Source organism: Cucumis melo, chromosome 12 (genome assembly GCF_025177605.1).
Source record: "Cucumis melo cultivar AY chromosome 12, USDA_Cmelo_AY_1.0, whole genome shotgun sequence".
NCBI lineage: Eukaryota > Viridiplantae > Streptophyta > Magnoliopsida > Cucurbitales > Cucurbitaceae > Cucumis > Cucumis melo.
The window spans coordinates 6,348,470-6,364,561 of NC_066868.1; the positions used below are offsets into that span (position 1 = coordinate 6,348,470).

Sequence of the window (16,092 nt, forward strand, 5' to 3'; positions counted from 1 at the left end):
TTAAGTATACATTACATCTTCACAATTTTTTAATAAAAAAATTATTGTAAATGATGAAACTGTTCAAAACATCTACAAATATAACAAAATTTCAAAATCTATCTACAATAGATACTAATAGAAGTTGATTTTTAAAAAACTATTTTTAAGATTTCAAAACCTACCTCATCGTAGAAATTCAAATATATAGAGATGAAAGGAGTGTTTATAAAATTAATTCTAGAAATAAAAAAAAAAAAAGAAATGGTTATGAAAGAGAAGTAAATGATTAATGTTTGATTTAGTTATATCTCAAAAGTTAATTAATTTTAGGTAAGAAAGGGATGAAAGGATTGGATTATGATCATTAAAGAGCCAAGAAGAGTTGAAATGATAAAGACATTTTGACCCATTTAGTTTCAGTATTGTAATAGACTTTATTTTGGTTTAGATGTCACCATTTCTGGAAAATTTAAAAATGGGAAATAAACCATATTTTAGTTTTTTAGTTTTTTTTTTTTTAAATTATTTTATGCATGGTATTAAATTTCTATGATATATCCACAGTTTTATAAATAATAAACACTTTTATTTGTAGAATAGTGGAGAAGGTTTGTTTATCAACTTAAGTAATTTATTAATGTTATAAAATTTTCACAATAAATTATTTATCCATATTTTTACCAACATTTCTTTTTATGTCAGCATTAAATATATCATCTCAAAAAATATAAAAGAAATTTATGTAAATATATTATAAAAATAATAAATAATTTTCCCCTCTTACTAGATATAAAATGCTAAAAGTGAATCTTTCTTCTTCAAATTTTGTGAAAGTTTTACCATATAAAAACTGCTATTAAATTTAAGTAATAATATTGTGATTGAACTTATGAATATATTTTTTTCAAAAAGGAAAAAAGAAAAAAAGAACTTATCATATGTTGATTTGAGTCAAGTCATGAAAAAGTAAAGACATTTTGACCAATTTAATTGAAACGTTTGTGCCATTTACTTTTTTTTTTTTTAAATAGTTTTTATTGTAAATATTTTAATGACTTTGTTTTGGTAATTTTTTTGTGGGCATTTATGAAAAAAAAGGGAATAATAAATAATAATAATTTATTATATTGATGTAGTTTAGATGGAAGATGTGGTTATGATTATTAAAGAGAACAAGAAGTCTTGAAAAGAGTAATTAAATTTTGACCAATTTAATTTGGACGTTTCTACCCATTATGTTATTATTTTAAATATTTTAATGACTTAATTATGGTTTTATTGTGGCCATGTGATATTTCAAACTTTTTTCCATATCATGATCATATGTCATATTAATCTTTTTTTTTTTTTCTTGTTATATTTACTTTGAAAATTTAGGTAAAGAAATAATTGAAAAAATAAAAAAATTGTTAAAATAATAGAATGGGTAGATTAATTATTAAAGATTTATTTCTATATTATTGGATATAAAGAAAAAATACAAAGAGAAAAAAATAAACATAAACTTCAAAATAAAGAAAAAATAATTTTAATTAGTTTTTATACTTTATATTATAAACTAAAAATTATACTAAGAATTAATAAATATTGAAATAAAAAAAAAATTAACAAGTAAAAAGGAAAAAATGTGAGAATGTCAAGATTTTTGTATTTGAAAGCTAAGATATTCAAGTTTAATGTAAAAACCTAATATTTAAGAAAAAAGAGTTGTAATTAATAGAAAATTTCTTAAATTATAACAAATATTTTTAGGTTACTTTGATTTTACAATATATCATAAAATAAAGAACTACTTCACATTATTTATTATTAATATACCAAGAAGAAGAGTGTATCAATTAAAAGAAAATGAAAAACATAAAAAACATATTTGCAGTTACCAAGTAATTAAGTCTATAGCATAGTGTGCTTGTTTTTTAAGTATAAAAAAAGAACAAAGCCAATGATGAAAACATCATAATAACAAAAGAAACATTCATATTGATGGTCTCAAAGACCCAAAAATGATTTTCTAACCAAATTCATTCCACAAATATTTGCTAACATGAGGGGAAAGAGCTAAATAATTATTTAAAACTCTCGGAGTCCAATAAAAATCCTCAATAATATTTTGTCTTTGTCAATCAATCATACAAAATAGAATTTGCTAGATGAAACTACGTAGATAAAGGAACAAAAAAAAATGTCATTATCTATTATTTTTTAAATCAAAAGATGAATTTTGATAGATATTGACATGCGTGCAAAAGAAACCAAGAGAAGACAAGTCTTAGAAAATGTAACGAGGAAAACTCCTTTTATAATAATAAGAATAATATTACAAAATTACTAAATTTCAAAAATTTTGAAATCAATGTAATTATAATTAAAAGTAAAATCATAAAATCTAGAGTGGTTTTCTTTTTAAAAATAAATAGATAAAGAAATTTCATATTCTAATAATTAACCATTAGAAATCATTTTTTAAGAATTAATTGAAGTGATTTAATTAGTAATATTATATTTGATTTAAAAAATAACAAAATTATCCATCAAATGAATGAAAATGGTTACAAAGGAAAGGTGAAAAAGTTTGTGGTTAAGAAAATGGAAAATATTGATAGTATTTAAGGGTTTTTTTTTTTTGTGGGCTTTTTCTTTTTAAATTTTCTTTGGGAAATTCTTATAAAGCGGAAAAGTGTGTGTCAGATAAAGGGCAAAAGAAATAATGTCATGAAAAACAAAACTGATAATAATTAATATTAATATTGTTATTATTATCTATTTTTCTCTTTGCTAAATATAAAAAAAAAAAAAAAAAATGCTAAAAGTGAAACTTTGTTCTTCAAAAAATGTTGTGGGTCCTTCATGTTTTTATGAAAATTTTATTTGATAAGAACTACGATCTCATAATTGGTTGTTTTCTAAATTTAATTGTCAAAATTCTCCAATTTTGAGTAGTTTATGAATTTTTATTAATCAGATTTTGGGATTGTAATGTTATGTTTGATATCTTGTCCAATGAAAAAATTGGATAATTTAAATGGTTGCGAATTATAAGATCTTAAATTGATATAAATAATCTATCATGAAAATGAATGGTGAGATTATTCGAACTGCTTAATCTTTTGTCAACTTTTTTATGGTGGAATAAGATTTCGTAAATATCATTTAGCCTTGAACGATTGAGATATAGATTTTTAAAAAATGAGGAGAACATGTTGGATGATACTATTCCAAACACGAACAGATTTAGTGTAGGTCAAGAAAGGACTTGAAGTCTCCCTCAATTTTATCGTCTTTATATAATATATATATAAAGATTATTAGTAGCTCAGTTGTTAGTCTATTTGTCAGTCCCTTTCAACTTAGGTTCTAAAAATATATTTTCAGATTCTTCTTTTTTCCCCCAAATTACAATTTTTGGATTTCCACTCAAGAAATAATAATTATACCCTATTCCCCACCTAAATCAAGGCTATTAGTGTATTGAAGGCCATTCCATTTATTATTATTTTATTTATTTTATTTTCATAAAATTCAACTTATCTTTTGTTAGCTTTTTACTTTTTTTCAACTTCTAGCTTTTTCAATTTTTTTAATTTTTTCAACTTTTTTTTTTTTTTTTACTTTTTCCTTTGACATCTTCTCATAATTTATGAGGTAAGTTTTTATTTATTTTTCTTTTTCTTTTTAAGTTTGTTATTTTATTTATATGTATTTGTTTTAATATTTAAAATCATTATTATTTTTTGTTTTAAAATTTAAAATTTCTTTCTTCAACTCTTTCTTGGCTTCTTCCTCAACTTTATCATATCAAGTTCTGTAATTCTCTTTTCAAGTTTGTTCTTTTATATTTATGCATTTGGTTTTCATATTTCAAATTATTATTATTTTTTTGTATTAGTTCATTATTTTATACTTATTTTATTAATTCTTGAAATAATTTATGAATCTTAAGTAAACTTGTTGGGTTGTTTAAGTTATGATATTGTTGTTATATGTCAATATCTTCTTGATTTATTCTCGTTACAATGTTATGTTATTGTGATGTATGAAAGTCATTAAATTTATTAATTTTTAGAACCTCTCACTTATAAATTATTTTAACAAAACTATAATGCTATCTGTCAATAAATTTTCTAGATCCACCATTGATTCCAAGCATATTGGAGAGGTCTCCTTTGATTTTGCAAATCCTTATTGTAGTTTTGTTACTCATAACCTGAAGCCTACATAAGTCATGTCAATATCACTTCAAGTTCATTTTGTTTTTGTAAGAAGTTTCATCCAAAGAAGTTGGAGGCTCAATCATCTCCGATTGTTATTCTAAAAAAGTGTCTAATAGACCTCTTGACTTATAGATTTTTGCATCTTATAGATTCCTAAAGTTGTAGTTATGTATCTTATATACACATTAAAAAATGCTAAAAAAAGAATGGTTTTAAATATGGAAAAATGAGTTAACTTATTTACAGAGACAACAAAATGTTGCTTTCTATAAATCCTGATATACTCAGATAAACATCTATCGTTGTCACTTCAATAAGGTCAGTCTTTCATGGTTCAAGATTCAAACAAAGCTAAGAAAATCTGTCTTCATCGTCAAAGTGTGTGTATAAGAAAACATGCATCATCTTCACGATGTATCACAATTGTTAATTCTCATTTAATAACTTAATTACTAGTAAAAAAATGTGAAAAAAAATCTTTATTGATTTTAAATCTTCTCCAAAATTGAAATTTATTTATGTATAATATTTCAAAATTAAAGTAGGAAACTAAAATCTCACCATGTCACCATGAGACCAATGAGACACGAAAAATCACTTCTACAAAAATACTCTTTTGATGTTTTTAAATTGTCAAGAATTATTATTCTTGATGGTTTTAAAACCATCATTGAAGCCAGTGCCAAGAAAGTGAAAGTTCTTGACGGTTGATAAAATCGTCAAGAATAGTGAACGTTGATGTTTTATAAACATTAAGTATACAAATTTTCATGACAATATAAAACCATCAAGAGTATTAGCGTTCATGACAGTTTAAAACCGTCAAGAGTATGAGTTTTCTTGACATTTAATAACCGTAAAAAAATTGATTGTTTATGACATTGAAAAACCGTCAAGAATATACTTGTTTATGACATTTTAAAAACGTCAACAATGTAGTTTATGATATTTTAAAACCGTCAAGCATGTTCCAAATTTTTTAAAAAATTGTAATTCAATTATATTTTTGTTCCAATTGTCTTGTATAGTGGTCTAGCAACAGTTTCATAAATATATATAAACGACGATATTCATCAACTATAGCTTCAAAACTCGCACATAAATATGCACGAGGACAATTCCAAAACTTTAACCTATATTAACATTTCACAAAACTAGTACACATATAAATAAAAACTTTCATATATAACAATAACATAGGTAACGTTTTCACAAAGAAACTAAGTATACGGAATCTATCGAATTTCCATAGTGGGACAAATACAAGCAGCATAGAAACTAAATCTTGGTAATATATTTTTACAAAGAAACTAAATACAACAAGGTATTTTCGTGAATAACGAAATTACAAGTCTTATCACTAACAAAACATCAATCACTTTCTTGGTAGCTTCATCACTACAGTAGATCGATCAGATATTGATGCAAGACCTAATAAAAACACAATAGTTTTCAAGAGTTACAAAGTAGGTTAAACACTTTGCAAGAGATTAAAATGATTAAAATGATCAAAGTGAAGCTTGAGAACCAAAAACTAAAGAGAATAGATAAGGAATGAGAATCAATAAACATAGGCCACTAATAGCAATTGTGAAATTATTTGTTCTATTGAGAAAAATCTCATTTAACATAGTACACATTCACATAAACACTCACACATACAATCATATATACTAAAAGATTACGCAGTTCAGGTCAACCAACCCTAAATTCAGTTCACAAAATTCAAAAAAATCTAAATCGAATATAGAATAACCAACAAGAAAAGTCATAAATCTTACTAGAATTCTGTCTGGATATTTTTCTCTAATTTGAGTTGCCTTAAAATATCTCTTTTTAGCAAAAAAAAAAAAAAAAAAAAAAAAAAGAAAGAAAGAAAAAGAAAAGAAAAAAAAAACAAAAACATATATGATTTTGATTTGAAAAATAGATTATAAAAATACAAAATTTCATAGAAAGCTTAAGAATATACCAAAATCATGCTCTTGCTTGAACGAGCTCATAAACATTAGTCACAAAAAAACTGAGAAAAAAGTGATTGAATCAACAATCAGTTGTAGTCGATATAAAATTTATCACAAAACTAATGTAAAATAATCTCTTGTACTTTGGTTCCAATAGAAGGATAATACGAAGAAATTTACAACTTTACTTAGAATGGAACAACATAAAGTAAATGTCATGCACAGGGAATGAATAAGTAATGTCAGATCCATAAAACTGGTATTCTGCTTCCATATCAAAACAAAGATATATCACCATCTTCCAACGTCTGCATTAAAATAGGTAAATTTTCAATTTAGTATGCTTCACAAAAGATTCAATAAGGAAGTTAGAATCATTAGTGTCTACTTCGAGAAGTCATTTGTCCAAGTTATGCTACTACAAATCCTTAAAGAGATACTTCAAGAGTTTCATGGGTTATATATAAGAAGAAAAAAAAAAACAGAAACAAGAGGAAGAAAGGCAAATAAATTCTACCTGAAATAGTAGTGATGAGCCTGTAAACTTTGACCAAGAACATGTGTATTAGCTAAGTGAAGAAACTTAACTCAAGTTAAATAATAAAATGTGCAAATCAAAGCACACAATTAATTACAACATTTTCATGCAACAGTTAACTAATAATAATCCACTCTTATGCTTGTTCTTAATACTTAAGCCAATATCACAGTTAATTAAGCAAAAGAAGTATCCAAAATTGCTCTACCTATAAAACTATTTAGCTTTTCCAACCTCTCCCCCTGTTGTCACTACATCGTCTGCTTAACAAAAATGATGTAAAAAGTTAATGAAATAATAGTTTTGATTACAAATATTTTTTCTTTCAAAATTTACTAACAAGAAATTGAAGAATCAACAAGAGAACATGCTTGAGCAAATCTAGTGAGGCTAAAATCTTTACGAGCATAGTCATATGAAAAATTTCCAAATCCAATCATCCACACGTAGGCAGCAACACAACGTGACCCACATTGTAAATTTCTCTTGCATTAAAGTAATGTTACATTAGAAAATTAGCTATGGAGGAATAAAAAGAAAAATGAAGTTACCACTTGTAACTTTGTAAATAACTTCACATTAAGATCGACCAGATTAGACAAGATTAGAGATGAAAATAAAACAAAACATAAATACGAAACATCCTTCACTAAATTCAGATGTGAGTTAGCAACTAACATATAAAGCATTGTCTGTCAAATGAATGTAAATTCGTTGAAACGTATCTCAAACATACATACATATGGTAAAAAACTGAAACAAACCCAGGAAGTAGAAAATTGTTGAAATCATTATTTAAACCATTGTTTACTTCATGTAAAAACATACGTACAATTCTTCAACCATTACAAGCATCAAATGTATCCGTGAATTGACAGTGACATCGAACTCGTATGGTCAAAAAATAAACAATAATATTATAACAAACCTTATCATCTTAATCGGGAGATCCCTCTTTCTACTACTATCCAATTTCAACGAGAAGTTATAAACTATAAACTATAAAATTGTCAGTTCTAAAGCTCTAACACAGAAAGGAAAGAACAAAGAAAGAGAAGGCAATATGTGGTTTACCTTGAAGAATGACACCCCCAAAAATAGGCAAAACAAGAACAGCATTAATGAGGTTCTTCAACAGTTCCAAAATAGGGAGAAAAATAGTATAAATAGCACCGGTACTTACAATAAGGACGTAAATTGCATATCTTCTAACATTGTCCTAAAAATTCCTCAACCAAAGGGCCTTCAGGGCCCAACGCCGAAGTCCTTTCACATGGCAACCAATCAGAAACAGGGCAACACCCATTGAGACGCTCGATTGTCTTGATTTCCCACTTGGGGTTGCTTCGATTGTCTTAAAATTCGATGGGTGAGGAATTTTTCGGGAATATCGAATGAAGAGGAACAGGAAGAAGAGCTGAAGATCGTAGCCCTAGCCGAAGAGAAACATAGAGGAACGGGACAACCAAAGAAGGAAGAGAGAAGACAGCCGTAGTCGGAGAAGAGAGAAGACCAAAGAAGGAGAGAAAGAGAAACAGAGACAAATAGAATGAGAGGAACAAGGAAAGTTAATTAAGACTTTTACGAATTAAAGGAAAACCAATATTTTATTCGTTAGACGTTTTTATAAGGTCAAGTAAAAATGTCTAATTTAACGTTTAAAAACCGTTAAGAAATTTTGAAAATGACTCTCCTCTGCGCTTTTATAAAAATTCTTGATGTTTTAAAACGTCGAAGACTTTAATTGATATTACTTGATGTTTTTAAAACGTCAAGGAAAAATACATATTACTTGACGTTTAAAAAACGTTAGGAAATTTAAAATTTGAAAATTCTGGACGTTTTATCTTTGAAATCACCTCTTTCTTGACCTTTTTTTCAAAAAAGGAAAACAACAATTGTCAAGAAAGTCCATTCTTTTAGCAGTGAACACAGAATATATATACATCTTCACCGGTTGAGGGACATAATCCAAGTGACCTTGTTCTTTTTTCAAGCACTCGATCCCTATCTTTAGAGGTTCCTTATTTGAATGTTCGTTGAAAAAAATATCAAACTATATATATAAAAAAAATTCTAAGAATTATAACTATATTACACTTAAAAAAACCATCAAGTCACCTAGATATGATAACAAGCACGACTTGTCTTAGTTTTTTAGCTACCAAAATATTATTGATTTTTTTTTTATAAAACACTAGTGCAATATTACAAAAATGTCAATCTAACATAAAATCTCTAACTATCGAACCATTAGTCTTGATTATAATATTTGTCAATCCCATATCAAAGAGCAAAAGAAGCTTGATCGCTAGCACATTTTGACATAATTATTATATATTCTTAAAAAAACAAACTCGATCTCCCTAGCTGTGTCTTTATCTTTTATCTTCCAAACAAGAACTCTCAAAACCAAAGTTCTCATTCAACGAGAACTATGGCCATCTACTCTACACATTAACTTTGAAAAGAGTTTCTTTTTTGTATAAAAGATAATTTGTCTTTTATCTTTTGTAACCTTCCAAGAACTTTCATGTCTATAGTTGAGTTATATTAAAATTGTCATGAAAAGAATTGATATCCACCTACATCCAATAAGTAGTGTATAGAGCTGTGGATTTATCTTTTTTTCTTTTAATGTCACTAAAGACTCAAATGGTCTAAAATAAAGTGGGATGTTATATATATAAAAAAAAAACTAGATGAGAAAGAAAATGAAAATTACCCTTAAGAAAATCTCATTTAGTTTTTTTTTTTTTTTTTATTTAGTAGCACCTTTTCTTTCGTCATCTTAGAAAAAGTTTCATTAAACTTAAAAGAATGTTCTCTACGATAAACAAGATTAGCACACCATATAGTAAGTAGAAGATGCACTCAGATGTAAGATTTGATTAAATTGAATTTATTTAAGTATTTTTAAATACACAAAGATTTGATTTTTAAGTGCTTTTGAAAATTCAATATCTAAGTAGGCTTTTAAAGCTAACTAATTATACGAAAATGAATTTAAAGTTAATTGAACTACAAATCTATAATCTATCACTTTTGGATCAAGTTATACCAATAAAAATAGAGATGAAGTTAGTATTGTCAACTCTCCATCTTTGCCCTTTTGAAAAGTATAGTGGACCTCTTCCATATGATGCTTTTAGACACATATAAGAGGGAGCTTCACAAAAGTGTGTACTTAAAGGTGTGGCACACATGATGCTCTGTCCTTTGTAATATATGCTTTATCAAAATTTAAGATGAAATTTATTATTAATTTTTCTTAGAGAAAATAAATTTATTATCAATATATATATATATATATATATATATAATGAACTAATTAGACTCATTTTGACAAGTATCCTCATTTTGACAATATAAGTATCCGTAACAACTTAATAGATATGGATTAACAAAACTTATGTTAAAATTTCATTCAGTTATTTTCTTTACTTTTTATACATTTAGTTATTTTCACTTTAATGTTTTTCAACTTTAAAATATTTATTAAAAATGGAGTATAAATTTGCACAAAACTGACCCTATTTCTAACTATACAAAAAGTAATTCTATCTTGAAATATAACAAACAATAAAGTGTTTTTATTATTAACTACTTTTTGAGAAAAGGCACTTCTTTTCTTTTTAAAGCATTTCTCAAATTCAACTTTTTTTTCTTTTCTTTTTTTTTTTCTTTTTTTTTTTTTACTTTTTTATTAAAGCAAAATATGAAATACCGTGGGAATGGGAGATTGACAAAAGGTAAGTTACACATTAGGATTACTAATTTTGAAAACGATGAAATGGTATTTTTAGTCTATTCAAAACACTTTAAAAAGTGATTAAGATAATGAAAAAGATTAAGAAAAATCTTTTTTTTTTAAAAAAAAAATTGAGATAAGGTTGAATTATCTTTTAAAACTTTTACCAACAATAATAATGATGGCAAGATTGACATATAAACATGTAGTAGCGCCAAAAGATTATATCTGTATTTTAAACAAATATTTATCACACATTATTTGAAATACCTATGTTTTAGAAAATATAAAACAAAACTTAGATTCTAATTAGGGGTGCACTTAGTGATGTGCCCATTTATATACGTTGAAATCCAAAAATTTAACTAATGGTGAAGAATAATGTGCATCCTTAGAGAACAATTGAAAAACAAAGGAAAAAATAAAACGTGTCGGAGAGTACAAACTTTTAAAATTGTTTTAAATTGAAAAAAAAAATCTATTTTTCTTTTTAAGATTTGAAAATTAAAAATCAACCTTCAACAAAGTTTACATAAAAGTAAGATTGACAAATCTACAAAATAACCCTTGAATAACTTTGTCAAAATTCATAAACTTCATAAAAAATAGGACTAATATCATTTTTATTTTGAGTTTATTTTTTCTCTAAAATCATATTGTATATTTATATATATTTAATTATTCATTAAACACATAAGTTTTGTTTTTCTTAATGATGTTTGAAACAAAAACTTATCAATGGGTCAAAATTATGAAATTGTATAAAATTTAGTTGGGTTGGGTCGAATTTCCTCTAAAACCGACCCGACCCGAAATGTAAAAATAAATGATTTGTTTGTTGTCTGATAAAGACTAAATAAAGAAACAAACTAATCCTAAAATTTACGTAAAAGCAACATAATATTTACGTAAAAGATACTGTAAAATCGTCAAATACCTCAAAAGCTTCAAGTGATGTTGGAGGCTATTGTAAAAACGAAATCCACCCGCAGATGCTATTGTAAAAAGCCAAACCCACGCGGGAGGCTACCAAGAAGAAGAGACCGATGGAGAATGAGAAGATCTACAAAGGAGAATGAGGATGAAGGAAGGAAAATGACAGAGAATGAAGAGGAGATCCACAAATGACAGAGAATAAATGAAGGAGATCCACACAAACTACGAAGAACGAAGGAGAATGAAGAGTAAAACTGATTGACGGCTTCTTTTCTTTAATTTTAACCTAATTGGGTGAACCAAACCGAACCGAAACTAGTTCAGTTTGGTACCATTGTTTTCTAACCCAAACCAAACCGAGTTGATTTGATTCGGTGCATCAGTTCGGTTGGATTTTTTGCATCCCTAAAATTTAGGATTAAAGAATACATGTGTAATTTGATGAAAGATAAAATATGGAGTAAATTCTTTTATATTAATTTTTATTTCTTTTAACAATGACAATCTCTATGTGACAAAATATTTCTTTAAAAAAATTATTTTGAATGTGTGAAGCGTGAGATTAGAGATTTACGTCTGTTTATTTCACCAAACATTTGTGAAATATTATTCATTGTTGTTTTGATTACAAAGTATTTACAAATATGTTACTTTTCTTACTATATCCTCTCTTGAACATATATATTCTTTTTGTTGGATGGCTTTAAGTTAATTTTTAACAATAATTATTCGATGTTTCTTTAAAAAGAATTTTAGAAGAATATCATTTTATAAAAAGAAAACTATTTCAAATCACGAAACTATAAGATTACAGAATCTATATATTCGTTGATGACAAAGTTTGATATCAATAGAAAATTTATAATTGATGACAAAGTTTGATATCAATAGAAAATTTATAATCTTCGAAATATAATCAAATTTACATCTTGCAAAATATAAAAAACACGCACATGTGTGGTGCTTATCTACCGACACTCCAACGATCAAACATGTAATAGTTATTGTTTAGGCTTTTATTAATTTCAATCAATGTCACTGATTAAGCATCGATGGAAGTTTATTAGAGTCTATCAATTTATCATTGATAAAATAAATATTTTGATTCAATTTTGTTATATTTGAAAATTAACCTTTTTATAAAATCACTTTTAATTTAGTACTCACTATTAATTTTTAATTGCACTTTATTATATAAAACATATACAGTGCTAAACTAAACTGTAACGCCCAAAAATTGAGATAATTTTGGAGTTAATTATCTTAATTTTGTTTAATTAGATTTAATTTATTGGGCGTTATTTTGAATTCATTTAATGTGAATTATTTGATTTTCGTGAGGATTGAAATTAATTAAATATTTATTGGAATAAATATTTAATTAATTAGAGATTTTGACATTTGTTAAGATTTTGATTAAATGGTAGGTTGAGAGAATTAAGTAAAGTTGTGGATTTTTAGTGTTGTTGAAGTTGAATTAAATTAAATAATTATGGATGTTATTTAATATACACATTCATGTATATATTTTTAATTAATCCAACACAAACCACCAAATACATTCCTTAATTTCGAATTTTAATTAATCCAACACAAACCACCAAATACATTCCCTAATTTCAAATTTTAATTAATCTAACACCTAATAAATTTCATAACTTCCAATTCTACTTAATGTAATACTTCATAATAAGTTCCTTAAATTTGTGCTTTGAATTATTAATTTTTAATTAGATACCTTGAGGAAGAGTGATTTTATTTTGACGTAGAAAATTGAGTTTACTTAAAAATATGTTTTTTTCTTAAAAAATCATCCAAACAACAATGGCTAGTTCTATCCATGTCTATATTATGGGCCCGTGCAGGAGAAAAGCCCAATTATTGGGCCAAGTAGAGATTAAGATGGGCCTACGGCCTAAAACAGAACAACAAGCCCACAATAGACATATAAAAGAAGGATTACTCTTAATTCGGCTTTTCACAAGTTTATAGTGAAAAAAAAAAGAGAAAAAGATATTAATAAATTTTAGCAAAACACTTAGAAATTAAAATTTACTTATTTTTTACTGTTTAATTATGAATTCTTCTCAAGTTTCCAAAATGAATGAAAACCTTAAACTCTCACTCTAAAATCTTTCCACCTCCGTAGCGTTTATTATAGTTGTTCTTATAGAAATGGAGGAGTGGTATAAGCACTTTGAAGGTAAAATAAACTTTGAAAAAAATCGCGTATGTACAAATATTTTAGAGAAAATATAACCAAATATTAGGAGCATTTTTGTTTAAAACAAGTTCTAGAAAAAGGTTCAAGTTAACTTTACCACTACTAGACTCAAATAAGACAAAAGGTAAAATTTGAGATTAAAATACTTGATCCAAGGCTCAAATAGGCATTGCACCAAACAAACTACATGCCTTGGCAATGATGTCACTCTTGGCCTCAACTTGGAATGAGGCTGAGGGTGGCTGATTTGGCCTAGGGTATATGATTTATCACCCATAGCTTGATACCAAAGATTTGATAAGAGATTGGATATTTATGAGTTCAAATCCTAAGAGGCAAAAGAAAAATCCTTAAGTCAACCGGCCTATATTTACTTATATAATGTGACAACCAAAAGAGACTTTTATTAACTTAGACATTAAAGACGTAAAAGTACTACACCAGTGCCTACATTCTCATTGGTTTTGTAGATCAAAATTTCTTTGACTTTCAAGTTTATTGTTGTAGACATCAACACATCGAAGACAAATCCAAACAAAATCCAAAGATATAGGAAAAAAAAAAGACTTAAAATGCGTACTTCCCATAAATTTTTCTACTAGGAAAAATGATCTAATGAGTCCAATTATTTTACTTTTCTCTCTAATTTTCATTTTGACTCCATCTTGAGATAAATTTCTAACACAACTTCTAATATATTTTTAAAATATTTGATAAGGAAATAAGTTCAACAAGCTCAACCAAATTAAAACAATTGCTTATGCTCAAAGTCTCAACTCAAAGTTCATATCAATGATGAGCTAATTAATCATGTATTATTATACCATAAAGTTCAATCATTAGAGCTAAAATACTACAAAAAGAAAACACTAAAATGCTTACTTCTAAGCAAAGGTGTATGTTGATAGTGAAGTGCTTGTTCCTTTCAAGCTTCAAGAGACAAACTTTTAACTTAAACAAAGGTGTCGTTGGGTATGTCTAGTGTATATATATTGGGCTATCTTTTTTTCATTTGACCAAAACTTCTCATTGAATTTTAATCTCTCAAACTTTGCGTTTCTTTCATCATCATATTATTATTATTAAAATTTGGTTAAAATCGATAATTCTATTGGGCAACCATCATCATCATTATAGGTATTGGCTTAAGATTGTTTGGATTGACTAAAGATAAAACACATTTTTAAAAAATATATTTTTATTTAAAAAATGGTTAAAAATAAATTTGAAATTTTTTTAAAACATTATTTTGAGAGGTTGCTAAACATCCATTTTTTTCCACGACGACTTATTTTTAAATTAAACGCTAGAAACGTTAAACCATACTAAGGATGTAAGAATAACCCAATAACTTGAATAACCTGGACCACCCAATCCATATTATAAGGTGGATTGGGTTAGATCTTTTCTTTTTTCGAGATAGGTTGGGTCTCGGGTTGGGGGTTGAAAATTTTGGTTCAACTCAACCCAACCCGAATTATATATACATATATATGTTTATATTTTATTATTAATTTAGTAAATAAAAGATTTAGGTCAATGGACTTCCTTGTTCTTCAATTCACGTCGCACCTCTATTTATCATCTCTTGACTCACGCTCTCAGCCTCTCATCTCACCTTCACGCCGTCGTCGCCATCTCATCTATGATCATCTCTCCCTCTCAGCTCCCTCTCATCTCCACTCGCACCTGACTCTCCCTCTCATTTCCATTCGCACCTGACTCTTCCTCTCAGTCTCCCATCTTTCACTCTTCACAATTCACTTCGTCATCACCGTTGCACTACCGCGGGTGTAAGCCGCTCGACTTAAGTCTCCCTCTCAGTCTTCAAAGTCTGAATCTCCCTCATTAGTGATTATCCTAAGCTCTTAATATTCTGATTGATTCTTTTCGTTGTAAACATTCGATCCTAATTCTCTTTGTGGTCAACGTTGAGCAATTTATCAGAGCCCTTCAAGAAAGTTCAAATTCACTTCAATTGATTTCAAATTTCATTTCTGGGGAGAAGAGATTGAGATAATTTTAGTTCTCTTCAAATAAATTTTATTCTTCAATATTTATATTATTTTAAGAAATTTAATATAGAAGATCCAACCTCTACGTCTGCATGTACGTTCATGCCTAAGTTTGTGGTCCCGATAGTAAGACGCAAGGAAACACGGTGAGACCGTTGGTAAGCAGTAATTCACACCGTTGGTAAGCAGTAATTCACCTTAGCACATACGGGTATAGATTCTCGGTCTAAGAAATTTTATTTCTAGAATTAATAAAATTTTGAAAAATAAACATTTATATTATGAGAATTTAAAATTTTTTCAAAGGTCTAATTTCCTAAAAAAAATTTTTATCATCAAAATTCTCTTCAAAAGAGCTTTCTCAAAAAGATAGAGGAGCAACATACTGCTCCCTCCGCAAAAATAGAAAATGATTTTTTCAATTGGGAATAACCAAACTTGATTAAAAAATAATTTATTTTTAAAATACTT

The 16,092-nt window shown here is 27.0% G+C and overlaps 1 pseudogene; it reads right to left on the reverse strand.

Moving 5' to 3' along the window:
• Positions 1-6,737: 6,737 nt before the first annotated feature.
• On the reverse strand, positions 6,738-8,610 carry LOC103501332 (uncharacterized; annotated as a pseudogene).
• Positions 8,611-16,092: the final 7,482 nt, after the last annotated feature.